This window comes from Danio rerio, chromosome 10 (genome assembly GCF_049306965.1).
Source record: "Danio rerio strain Tuebingen ecotype United States chromosome 10, GRCz12tu, whole genome shotgun sequence".
NCBI classification, from domain to species: domain Eukaryota; kingdom Metazoa; phylum Chordata; class Actinopteri; order Cypriniformes; family Danionidae; genus Danio; species Danio rerio.
The window spans coordinates 30796140-30809787 of record NC_133185.1 but is presented as its reverse complement, the minus strand read 5'-3'; the positions used below and the strand labels follow the sequence as shown (position 1 = coordinate 30809787).

General features: G+C 33.9%; 1 protein-coding gene and 2 long non-coding RNA genes across 5 annotated transcripts in view; 1 reads left to right on the top strand and 2 right to left on the bottom strand.

The window, feature by feature from the left end:
• Positions 1-5106: 5106 nt before the first annotated feature.
• The window catches only part of LOC141376378 (uncharacterized), a 60400-nt gene continuing 51858 nt past the window's right edge, over positions 5107-13648 (bottom strand). The window contains exon 8 of the long non-coding RNA XR_012386343.1: positions 5107-5286. This is a non-coding gene — a long non-coding RNA (uncharacterized lncRNA). The remainder of the gene's footprint in view (positions 5287-13648) is intronic.
• On the bottom strand, positions 8165-12570 carry LOC141376381 (uncharacterized). The gene is made up of 4 exons (XR_012386348.1): positions 12361-12570; positions 10179-10277; positions 9673-9742; positions 8165-9471 (listed from the first exon to the last, which is right to left on the bottom strand). It is a non-coding gene; the product is annotated as an uncharacterized lncRNA (long non-coding RNA).
• Positions 11385-13648, top strand: part of trpc4a (transient receptor potential cation channel, subfamily C, member 4a) — a 30913-nt gene continuing 28649 nt past the window's right edge. For 2 of the 3 annotated variants that reach the window (XM_678557.8, XM_073913472.1), the window contains exon 1: positions 11385-11917. The gene's annotated coding sequence lies outside the window, so the exon portion shown is untranslated. Of the gene's footprint in view, positions 11923-13648 lie in introns of all 3 variants that reach the window. The other variant, XM_021479099.3, reaches the window with a different exon arrangement.

Genomic DNA, 13648 nt, shown 5'->3' with positions numbered 1-13648 from the left:
AAAGGTAGAGTTTTCCGATGAATCATCTGTTGAACTGTCTCCCAATCATCTCAAATACTGTAGTAGACCAATTGGAACCCGCATGGACCCAAGATTCTCACAGAAATCAGTCAAGTTTGGTGAAAAAGAAATCATGGTTTGGGATTACATTCAGTATGGGGGCTTGCGAGAAATCAGCAGAGTGGATGGCAACATCAACAGCCTGAGGCATCAAGACATTTGTGCAGCCCTTTTAATTACAAACGACAAGAGAGGGGCAAATTCTTCAGCATGGCACTCTTTCACATACAGTACTTCAGCCTCCACGTCAAAGTTCCTGAAAGCAAAGAATGTCAAAATGCTTCAGGATTGGCCAGCCCAGTCACCAGACATGAACATTAATTAGCATGACTGGGATAAGATGAAAAAGGATGCATTGAAAATTAATCCAAATAATCTTGATGAAATCTGGGAGTCCTGCAAGAACACTTTCTTTTCCATTCCAAATGACTTCATTAATAAGTTATTGTCTTAACTAAATAATTAAAAAACAAGGCATGATCATATTTTATTTTGGTAAAGTAAGTGTAATCTAGAGGCCTTTCCTTTTACATAAGCCACTTTTGATACCAAATGATCAACTAGAAGCCAAGTTATTATTTGTTGTCCCTAAAACTTGTATAGGCAACAAGACTTTTTGTCAGTGTATTCTAGACATTTGAAAATACGTAATTACGAATTTTGAAATTCATCCCAAAACAAAATTAGTTTAAATAATCATTCTAAAAACACTAGATATCAAAACCAAAGGACATACTTTGGTTTCTGAAAGTTAATTTGTCCAATAAAAACAGGACCACGCAAACCACTCTTGGGTTCAATACTTCAAAGTGTATATTTCAAACACAAGTCTCTTGAGTCAAGTGGAACAGAGACTGCAATGCAATCTTTTCTACACTTTTTGAACCCAGTGTTTGTTCTTGCTAGGGATCACAAAATAGTGTCTCTCTGACACACATACACTGACAAACAGACAAAAAATCTAAATCTTTCCACTTTGTCTAGAGACCATCATTTGCAGTCTCTATATCCCAGCCTAATTGAAAAGACGCTCCATTCGGATAAGTGTGTAATTCGTAAAATCCTTTTCATTAACAAAACCCTGAACCGCTGAATATCGTGCTTCTCAGTAAGGCGTCCTAAAGTCATCAAAGACTATCAAGCTGCTCCTGAGGTGATTTTGTTTTATCCCGCTCCAGTGCTGCCGACAGCCTCCTAAAGAATCTTTCCAGCATCCAGAGGGAAGCTTTCTGCTCTCTTTTAACCACTCAGATTCTACATAAGTCTGCTTGTATAACAAACACACTGTCAATCTGTGATTGACAGCATATCAAAATGTTTCACCAAGCTGTGACACTTAATTTGACTTGAAGGTCACCATTATTAAGTATACATGGACATCAGCATCAAATTATTTATCTTGTTCTAAATATGAAGGTGTTTATGAGTTTATTTCAGAATATTCCTTTCTTGTTTTACATGTTTTGTTCATTAATGACACAAATAATTACACCCCCATGTGGCAGCATCCATCATTCCTCTGAAATTTTACATATCAGCATACAGTTTGGATTGTTGTGGTACTACAGCATATACAATTTTGAGTGTTTAATCCTAAATTTTATCGAAAGCTCCAAGTGCAGTTATTTATTTGTCATGCTATAAACAATGATGGTGGATACAAATTCATTCATTAAGCCATAATAATATTTGTTTTGCTGTCAAATTGTTTAGCACCGCCATGTTTGTATCATTTCGCAAAATGCATGTCATAGACAACTGTAATTGTGCACTTCGATATTACTCCATCTTAATTTGATGGTATTACTTGCTGGTGAGTAAAAAACATAGCTGCTTATAGTTTCTTAAATGGAGTATTATTCGTATTCATGTTAATATTATTAAATCAGCCATGGCTCATTAGAAATACACACTGTTAACATTTTTTTTAATCACACAGTAATTGTAATGCGATCTGTATTTTACTATACAGATAGACAAAGTTATACAAGTGAATACAGTCTAAAGTAATATACAAAATGTAAAATGCTTTACCCAGGGAACTTTTGCTTGCACGTTTCGTATGACAAATCCACTAAACGGTGCTGTCTGCATTTTTGTGGACCTAAAATACATTTCTTAGGGTACATTTTGTTTTGTTTCAGTTACATATCTGTAACTGAACACAAATGAACATGTATTAAATGGTTTTCCTCTGTTAGAGTAAGGTCATAAATGCCATAAAGGTCAGCTGAATTTTTGCCTGTAATCCTGATGTCGCCAAGCATCAGTGCATTAAATTGTCTGTTTATTTACGTGCACACTATAGATTTAAGCAAGGATTTAAAAACATGAAACAGCACAAATTCAAATGTTTTCTTGACCCAGAGAATTATACAAATGTGTTTTCATCGTGTGCCTGAAGATGTTCTGCACTCAAAATGTTGCAGCTTCAGAGGATAATAGGCACTGTTCAGTTTTTAATAATGTAATTAATATGATAATGACAAATTATATGAAATAATGAAACAAATGAAATACTCAAAGTTAGATGTGCAAATTAAAAGCCAGACAAAATTTGGCTTTTTTTTTTCAATTTGTACAGAATTGTTTTATGCAGATTAGTTTTGAGAATAGTAGCCTAACAAAAAACTTAAGATGTGAAATAAAATAATAAGAACTTTAACCTTAAGGTTTACAAGTGTACAATGCAAAGGCCACTTGTTTGATAACAAAGTTTCTCATTAATATCTGATAAAAGACAGAAAATTTTCCATTACAATTTGTATTGTACATAAATCATTTAAACATTTGCATATTATTTAATTCTATTATTCAAAGTAATATATATATATATATATATATATATATATATATATATATATATATATATATATATATATATATATATATATATATATATATATATATATATATATAAACATATAAATATATATTTACATGCCTTTACAAGCTCAATGAGGGCTAAAAAGGCAGCAGATTTTTTGGGTACAGATTTGGTGTAGGCCCAGTTATGTAAATCTGCATGTAAACATGTTCATTGCGAGTACATTCAGAATGATAATCATTGCTGATTGGACCACTGAACTTGGATCAGCATCTAAATGCATTTCTATGTCACATGGTCAGTCTAAAACATGTCCAAAATGAGAGGTCACTGATGAGAAGAAACCGAGACACCCATTGAATCCACATGCTAATAACGTATTTATTCAAAGGGTGGCAATGTGACGGGCGCTCATCACACCATCTCCAGAGACCCGTAGCCTAGTAACAGGAGGTGTTTCCACCCTCCCCCCTCACCATCCACCTTTTCTCATATATTTTCCTCATTTATTCTGTTCTGGACATTTTGGATTTGATTCCCCACTGTTCAAATGACAGTTTGCCGTCAAGCTCTCTCACATTTCTTCATTCAAAATAAGCAAGCCGGTGCCCTGAGCGATGACAGTTCAGATCTCCACGAGAGTTTTCCCACTGTTGTGACAGATCAAGCTCGGCAGTGTGAAGTCAGCCTGGCTTACCATCCATTCAGACTGAAAGAGCCAGACAAATTTGTGCAAACAGAGAGAGAAACAAATTCAGCTGCCATGCAGAGACAAGCTTATATTTATTAGCCATATGCTGATGATAAAAGCCTGCAAATGGCTGGGAAGTTTACCAGTTAAGTCACGGTGCCAGTATGAAGTGTAACTCTTTGGATAATGAAATTGTAGGGAAATTTCCATTTGTTTGGTAAGTGCATTTTGTGCGATCAAAAAGCAAGCTTTAAAAGGCTTTTCCATACAGTCACATTACATTAAAGACTGCCAAAATGTGGTTTATAGGCCTTTATTCACATTTCCACATTGAGGAATCATTGGGAAATCAATTAAGTGGAAACTTTAAATGCAAACATAATGAATAAAAATGATAAACAGTAAACAGAAATTGAATACAAACATTACATAATAAGAATTAGACAGATTAGGCTATAGTGTGTGTCTAATTGAAAGGTCATACATTTCATCATTGTGAGAAAATACTGTACAAATTAAATGGAGTTAGCTTGTTAACAAAGGTTCGGCAGTGGGACCATGTCTCACTTTGCTTCCTTAAGCAATCACCTATTCCTAAAACTTATTTAAGGCAGACCAGCCCTCTAGCCTTGTTCTTCTCATTCTCTCAAACCCACCCTATCTCCATCTATTTTCTTGCTTCCCATTAACAATCCCTATAACCCTCTCTTCCCTAATACACTATAAAAAAACCCTGGCTGCCTTAAATTTTTTTGCTGAATTAAATTAACCCTATGAGTCTTTTGAACTTGTATTATGTTAAACTGGCTTAAAATAACTTGCAAAACTTTAAAAAGTAAGTTAGAAGATTATTAACATAGTTTAATAAGTTACAATGAGCTAAAAACATATGCTGTCATTACTAATTGATCGTATCATTTGTTACAGTGAAAGTTGAATTTGAGGGTCCAATCACTCTACACTCTCAGAAATAAAGATACAGGAGTTGTCACTGGGGAAGTACCTTTTCAAAAGATGCATATTAGAGAGATTAGACATGAAGGGTTTTGTGTGAGTCTAAATAAATCAACTGTTTATTGTCAAATTCAAAGTTATAATTTTCTGTCAAAATGTGTGTTCCTTTGTTGACAATATTGCAGACAGTAATGAATCCATTTCACTCTCTGACTGTTTGTTATAATTCTGCCATCTGATCGGGAATTGTTTTGTTTCACCTGATAATCTCTGGGTTCTATGTGCATTTGTCCTAAGGTTTATTATCAATATTCCCCACACACAATAAAAAAAAAACTCTTAAAATTTACTTTAAAAAAAATCCTAAAAACAATTTGGACTAACAAGTTTGAAGTAAATTTTACATTCTTATATCAGATACAATTAACTTGTCAATATCATGTAAAATTTACTTAATGTTTATTCTAACACTTCTAAATTAACGAAGTAAAGGTTAATAGATAATATTAGTATAATATCTATATTAGTAATGTCAAGTTCATGTTTTAGCAAAAGGAACACTGCTTTTTTGTAAAAATTTAAATATATCTTATTAGTTACAATTTAGTACATCTGGCATAACTTGTTTAATTAAAACACACATTTCCACTGACTTGGAATTTGTTATTTCATTTTAGTTTAAGCAAATTGAACCCAAGAGCAAATTTACTTTAAAAATCCTTACTGATCTCAGAATTGGCATTAGCATATGGCTCTTTGAGTGAAGCATCAAACATTAATGTTGAAAAATGCCAAGATCCAAAGCATGAGTGCTACTCTTCTGAAAGGTGGTAACCGCAAAACTAAAAACACTTACTCAAAACTCTTTTTAATCTTCAAACTAATGATAATTAAACTCTAACAAGTCTTTCTTTTAAATTTAAACACCTAAGATTGCTTTTAATTTAAAAATATTCTATCTTAATTCAGTCGCATGCAAAGCATTCTGGGAACTACACATCCATAATGACATATCAATTATTAAAATGTACTTAATAATACTAAGTTTTCAACAGTTAGAAAATATTTAAATATTAAAAGTAAATGAATATTAATATTTAACCCTTTCCACTCCTTTCATTTATTACATGAAGTAAATATTTTAATATTAAATATTTACTTAGAAAATTCTAGTTATCCTTGACACTTAATATTACAAATTAAAAATGACGAGAGTAAATTTATTAGATTTTACCACACCAAAAAGTAGTTTTCTTCAGTGTAGTTGGAAGGGGAGGAATTGGCTCACAATTTTTTCGAGCAAAAATAGTTTTTGGCTGGCTTACTTCAAAGTAATGCGTTTGTAAAGTAAATTAGGGTTCATTTCAATAAGGACATACATTTTTTGAGAAATTCTTTATGAAATAAAATTTTAAAACTCCTCAATGTTAGATAAATATTATAGCTTAATCACTTTATTCAATGTAAAGCATCAACCAAAACTGAAAATTCTGTCATCATTTACTCACTCTTCACTTGTTCCAGACCTGTTTTAGATTACTTCTTCTTTTAAACACAAAAGATGATATTGTGAAAACAGCTAGAGAGCAGGAACCAACTACTTATTTGTTTTTCCTTCTATGGATGTCAATACTTAATAGTTTTCAGCATTCTTCAAAATATCGTCCTTTAGGTTCAACAAAATAATGAACCTCATAAAGGTTTGGAACCATTTTGTTTTTTGTGTGAACTATTCCTTTAAGTGCATTGAGGTCTTTCATTAAATAATTCATTAGATAAAAGACTCCTTTGATTTGTTTGTGGTTATATTTTCATTCACCCTTCAATGACAGCTCAGTAAAAAAAACTTTCCTTTCTTTACATTATTTTGTAGACAAATATCTCTTCACATTCAATTTCAAGTTCAAACTTTTGCCTTGGTCTCTTGATTTAAGAAAACCAAAAATAATACATGGGCAAGGCAGTGGCGCAGTAGGTAATGCTGTTACATCACAGCAAGAAGGTAGCTGGTTCGAACCTTGGCTCAGTTGGCATTTCTGTGTGGAGCTTGCATGTTCTCCCTGCCTTCGCGTGGGTTTCCTCTGGGTGCTCTGGTTTCCCCCACAGTCCAAAGACATGCAGTACAGGTGAATTGGGTAGGCTAAATAGTCCATAGTGTGTGTGTGTGGATGTTTCCCAGAGATGAGTTGTGGCTGGAAGGGCATCCGCTGCGTACGAACTTGCTAGATAAGTTGGCGGTTCATTCCGCTGTGGCGACCCCGGATTAACAAAGGGACTAAGCTGACAAGAAAATGAATGAAAATAATACATATGTGTAGGAATAATATTTATGTTTTGTCTAACAGCATTAAAAGCAGATTTTTTTTCCCTGTAATCCCTGTACAAATACAAGCATAATCCAAAAATGCTGTTCACTGAAACACAAAATGTCTGGCCATGGCCTCTAAATTTCCATTCCAATCAATTTGAATGATTTAGATCTCTTTGTGTCAAACAGTAATGTGGTTTTAAACAGTCGTCTTGAAAATGGAGGCCTGATAAACCCTTTTTGTTGTGGACATTTATCAACAAATATACACAAACTCTCTTATATGCGCTAATGAAGAACAGGAGACGTTTCATTTATTGTGTCTGCCCCAGCAGATCAATACTGACATTCTGCAAAATTATCCCATTTTAGAATAATTCAGTGTCATTTTCTGCTCACATGCTTTAATGATCCAAATGGAGTTTTTAGGGTCAGAATACGCTAACGATTTCGCTATTTGCTTGAGAAGACTGGGAAACCATGAAAATGATATTGGATTTGGTCTCTGTTCTCATTTCGATTCCCCATCTTTCGTTTTTCAGTTTTTCACACCTCTAGGTAAGCTTGTGAGTTTTTTGTATTAAGAAATGTGAATACCAAGTTGTTTCTGTTATTTCCTGGAGGCAGCAGAGCAGTGTGTGCAGCTCATATAGAAACATGAACGTCTAACAGCTAATTCAACTCTTTGTTTGTTTACCCCATCATCCCACATCACACTGCTGTATTTATATCCATTGCAAGGAATCTACAGGGGCAGCACGGTATAGACAGTATATGATTTATTCACATTGTGTTTGTCTAAAAAAATTACAGCCACAGGAAAGTATGAAATAGGATAGAGAGTCTCCGGCAGGACTGGAAGGAAAACAACTCACTATCTCTGAATTAAAAAAAAAAAAAAAAAAACACAAGTTACAGTAATTTTCTTTGCATGGATTTATTAGTTGAATTTGGCTTTTGGTATAAAAAGGCCTAAATATTTGAATTTATTTAACAATATTTACGATGTATGTTTTAAGGTTATTTATTCATGACTTATTTATTTATTCATTTTATTTTGTGCTGCTTTCAGAAGACACTGCCTCAAACTGAACCAGTAGTTTGATGTTGATGCTAATTGTATATTCATTCATTCATTTTTCTTCGACTTAGTCTTTTATTCATCAGGGGTCGCCACAGCGGAATGAACCGCCAACTATTCCAGCATGTGTTTTACCCAGAGGATGCCCTTCCAGCCACTACCCAGAACCAGGAAACACCCATAGGGGAGAGCAGGGCAAAAAGTAACACTTTTTGGTTTTGACCAAATAATGAACAAAGTAATGGGGTTAGACAAACCATTTTTTTTTTTTTTTTTTTTTTTACCAACAACACAAGCCTTTTTTACAAATGAGCACTGGTTATATGTATAGTATTGCTAAAAGTGCCAGGATTAAAAATGTTACTATTTACCCCACCAGTGGGGCAAGTTGTAACAGGCAGAGGGTTAGTTTTAACGAATACTTATAAAGGCAGATTTCACACAGTTAATTTAATTTCTGTTTACTTTAAATAGTAGCTATATTTCCTCAGTACTTAGCTCAATATATTTTTATTCTACATAGCACTGAATGTTTATTTATTATTTATCTACTGGATAAACACATTTGGATTTATTTGCATTATTAGGAATAAAATATTTTTTTCTATTATTTTTTTTATTAAAAAACATTTATATATAAAAAGTTCTCAATGTTACACTCAAAATTAAAGTTATTTTGTTGGTTTAATTGGTGTTTAACAGTGTGTGGCTTGATTGTAACACCCTGTTAACTAACCCCGCAGTGTCATGTTTCCCTCAAAACTGGCTAGCAGTCACTGTGTCTTTTTCACATCTTTCAAAATGGTTCCATCTTTTAGCCTAGAAGACAGTAATTACAGCAATATAAGATTTTACTTACATTCACAGATTTTTTGCAATTAAAAAAAATATTGACTGTAATAAAAACACTTTTTAATTAAGAGAACCATAAAAATATATAATTTAGTTGAAATTTTGCAATTTGCAAATTATTTTTTGCAACTCCTCACTTAAATTTAAATGTATCATCTTTCTATTCCTTAATATGGTAGGTGACCACAATCTTATTTTAATAAATATAACTGATTAAAAAAACTTGCTTAAATGCCCCAAATATACTGTCTATACACACTGAGAAATGGATACAAATTGCTTGATTTTTTCACTCATCATGTCACTGCTTTCTGGTATTGCCTTCTCCATCAATGATATTTCCCAACACCTTCTACATCTTTCAGATTTAGAATCAAGTGTTATGTCAAAATGTCTGCATGGTGATATTAAAAAAAAAACAAAAAAAAAAAAAACAGAAAACTTAAAAAAAGAAAAGGATAAACAGAAACAGATGTTCAGTTTGGCCTGAAGACCTCTCAGAGGAGTTTGATCGTGACAGGTGGTGAACATTTTGCAATAGTTGCTGAGGAATTATGTAGAATTTGCTCTATGGCTCCACATCTTTGATTTGTATGTCCTTCAGATCCTCAAGATGATATCAAATCCTTACAGGGAAGTGTCTTTGGCTGCTGCTACAGTTTGATTTGTCTTCCTCTGTGATGGTTGAACCTGTTAATCTGACAAATTGCAGGAAGGATGTGAAGTTTTAGAGTTGGCTTCTTCACACCTAATGCTTCAAACCCAGATCTATGACTCAGTTTCACAGGTTTGATCATTGGCTTGAAATAGAGACAAAATCAACTCAGAGTCTGGATATATATCATTTGTACTACTTTGATGGTGAAGTGTGCGTGTGGATAGATGGCACAAATGCTCACCTGTCCAAAACCTTCATCTGTTCAAACAGACAACTTGGCAATATGATTAATCTCTCTGCATACTGTTGAGCTAAAACAATTGATATACAGAAGGACAGTCTTGATTTCCTCATAAACGTTTTCATCTTAATGAAAAATGACACCTCAGCTCTGACAACTTTTGATGCTAGAAACGTTTAACAAAGTGACTTTTATTGACATTTTTGTTGTTTGAAACAATTACTGTATGGGTACTTAACTTAATCATTCTGTTATTTTACAGATCTGTATTATTTCCTATGCAATATATTGTTTCAAACAACTAAAATCAATACAATTTATTTTGTTAAAACTGCAAGGTTACATTTTCCAACATCAAAAGTGGTTGGAACAGATATCAAAGCCTCATAATCTGATTGAAAAGAAGCCCATTCATCCTACCTTTCTTACCTTTGTTTTTATAGAACCCCCCTATACACCCCGTCTCCCTCTTTACTCATTTACCAGGGGGAGCTCTTGAGACCTACCTGATCTCGAACCCCCCGTCATGCTACATGACCAGGTAGGATGCCCTGGGCTCAAGTATCTCAGAGCTCAGGGTTCTCTCCCGGGACAGCATGCCAAATCTGCAAATGTATATCAAGCCATAGCTAAGTGTGAACTCTTAAAACTTTTATTAACCAGAAACTGTTCATTAACAAATCTATACCGTTGACGTCAGAATTATTAGCCCCCTCTTTGATTTATTTTCTTATTTAAATATTTCCCAATTTATGTTTAATAGACCAAAGAGTAGTTCTTCTGGAGAAAGTCTTATTTGTTTTGTTTTGGGTAGAATTAAAAGCCAAATTTTTAACACTATTTTAGGGTGAGAAATATTAGCCCTTTTAAGCTATATATATATATTTTTTTTGATTGTCTGCAGAACAAACCATTGATATACAAAGGCTTGCCTAACTACCATAAATTGCTTAGTTAACCTAATTAACCTAGTTAAGCTTTTAAATGTTACTTTAAGCTGTATAGAAGGGTCTTGAAAAATATCTAGTCATATTAAAAGAAATCAGTTATTAGAGATGATTTATTAAAACTATTAGTTAGAAATCTGTTGAAAAAATCTCTGTTAAACAGAAAATGGGGGGAAGATAAACAGGAGGGCTAATAATTTTACATCAACTGTATATATAAAAATAGCCTTTTACAGTAGCCTACCTATGTGAGCAAATAATATTTTCAATACCTGAAGAGGTTGATATTTCAGTAGTTACTGTACTGGATTCCTGCAATTTGAATCCTTTAATTAAATCTTATTTGCACTTTATTGTCTATTTAAGACATTTTAACAAGAACAGAATTCAGAGAGCGAACTGATCCAATGCCGCTTCACCATAATTGGTCAACATCATCATAATTAATCAGTGCATAACACTGCAATATTGTTTTGACATGTTATAGCTGTTGAATGCTTGATTATCAGGGACATTTTAAAAAGTTGGGAGGTTTTAACCTAAATTTGGGTAAAATATGGATAATGCAAATTTGAGTGAAAACTACTCATTATGTATCTTGAATATTATTATTTTTCGTCATTACAAGAGAGCGCCATGCAGACTAAAACCTTTCTTTCCTTTTTTATATAGCTACTGTGCAATTCATTGAGTGTAAACTTAAAAAAAATAATTAAAAATGACTGAATATATCTTCAATGACTGTGACATTCGACGTCGAGCTGTGAATATAACACATGTAAGCACTCGATCAAGGGAGAGAGAGAGAGAGAGAGAGAGAGAGAGGGAGAGAGAGAGAGAGAGAGAGAGAGAGAGAGAGAGAGAGAGAGAGAATGCAGACAGGACATCTGGTAGCCTTTGCGCTCCAAGTCTCTTCAATGATCAAAATAACTCTTAACGAAAGCTGAGAAAGCGTCACATCAAAGTGTGATGACACCTGCATGGGAAAGAGAATATGCAAGATGATAGACGATTACAGATGTCAGACGCGCACTTTATGGAGGCAACTAACATGTTTGGCTTTGGGAAACTCTGCAGATTAGCTCCATCTTGAATGCGAAATGAGAGGATTATTGAGCTTCGCCGCGCGTCCAAATGGATATTATTTTCCCGCGTTCTATTTCCATCGTTGCGCATTTTCGCGCTTTTTTCTCTGTGGAGGCGGTTGGAGCGTAACGGGTTTTCTACGCGCTGGGCACCTGTTGTACGTTAGTTAGACGGAATCAGTCACGAGTCAGTGCAACATCCAAAACCAACAGGTGAGGTGAGATTCCGCTATTTCATAGAAGGGGGGTTCAGCCAAAAATGCAAATTCTGTTGTTTGTTCATCCTCGTGTTGTTCTAAAGCTGACTTTCTTTCGTTTTAAGGGAGTCGAAAGACAGCTTCAGTCACCGTTTACTTTAAGCATATCTTGTCTACACAGAAAGTGACAAGAAACTGAGACTGTCATTACATTTCCATCTGTATAACACAGAAAAAAAGTAATTCATGCAGGTTTATAGTATCACGAGGGAAGGAAAACAACACAATTGGCATTTTGAATAAATTAAAGTGAGAAAATTACAGTTATAATCTCACTCTCTGTATCAGTTTATTGATGCGGCATCTTAAAACATTAATACTCGAATTATTCTGTTTAACATGAACTGCACCGCCATCTGAATTGTAGCTTGCTTTTTCAAAATAACGCAAGCTGCCTACCTGCATCATGCGCGGGTATCGTATTGTGCGCCTACGGTATTATTTTGGTCATTTTGCTAACTCGCCCAGCGCCAGAAAGCATCTATGGCCAGAAATGCTGCTGATGTAGGCAGCTTGCTGTATTTTGAGACACAGCCTCCGGCAGTGATGAGTGGAGACTGGAGAGCGCACTGCGCACTGATCTGTCTGTGTTCATCAAGCAGAAGTGGCACATTCCCAATGTCCTCATGACTATAGTAAAAACCTGTTTGGCAGTTAAAAAGGTTCATAAACCGACCAAAAAACATCAATAATCATAATTAATAAATAACATCATAATTCAAATATAAGAGGTAGTAGTCTAAAAATTGGGAAGATTTTTTGTACTTTTTTTTGTTGAATTTGTAGTAAGTTCATCCAAGGTCTTGTCTTCTTAAAGTTTAAACTAAATCCAGAACTGCATTTTTGGGCTTATTTAAATTAAATACATAGCTTTTACAAATGAAATTGTATAAGGGGAATCTTGAGTGGTCTATGGGTCAGTTATTGAATATACAATTGATTTTCCCCATAGCTAACGCATACAAAACAGCACTACAAAACACTTATCACCTAATTAACACTCACCGACTAATACAGATCTACATTTATTAATATGATTTCATATATAATGCTATATAAGCAAAAGCATATTGTTGCTCATTTGAGATTGTTTATGCCTAAATAGGTTTATTACAAATAAGTTTATGGAGTGTAGATAAATTGTGATGGCCAAATGTTTCAGGATTATCTGTATTAAGCCTTTAGCTTACACTCTAATGAAAAAATCTGTTTATTTGGTTAACTTGTGTTCATGACAACACTATACTATATGGACAAAAGATCAAGCAGTTGCAATGCCTAAAGTGTTAATAGGTTTAAAGTCTAATATACAGATTGATTAAAAATGGAGAAGAATAGTAAACGTTTAAGCTTTACACAATTCATTTGACAGAGCAATTGTAACACCACAATGTCTTTGAAAAGTGTACAAATGTGAGAAACAAGAAGCAAGGACCATGATGTTTTATCAGTAGACCAAGTAAAACACTGACCATAAAACAATATAGTTTACAGGTTGTTGCTGTTTATGTATCGATATTTAGCTCATATCTAGCTGACACTTATAAAAATAACAGACTTTAATGACCCGTGTTGTTCCTTCATTAATCTTAATGACAGCGTACAAGAGAGCAATATTAAATTTATTGATATGGCTACTGTCATCATAAACTCGATCTCAGGACTGACTTGGGTTGTGTAATCATAT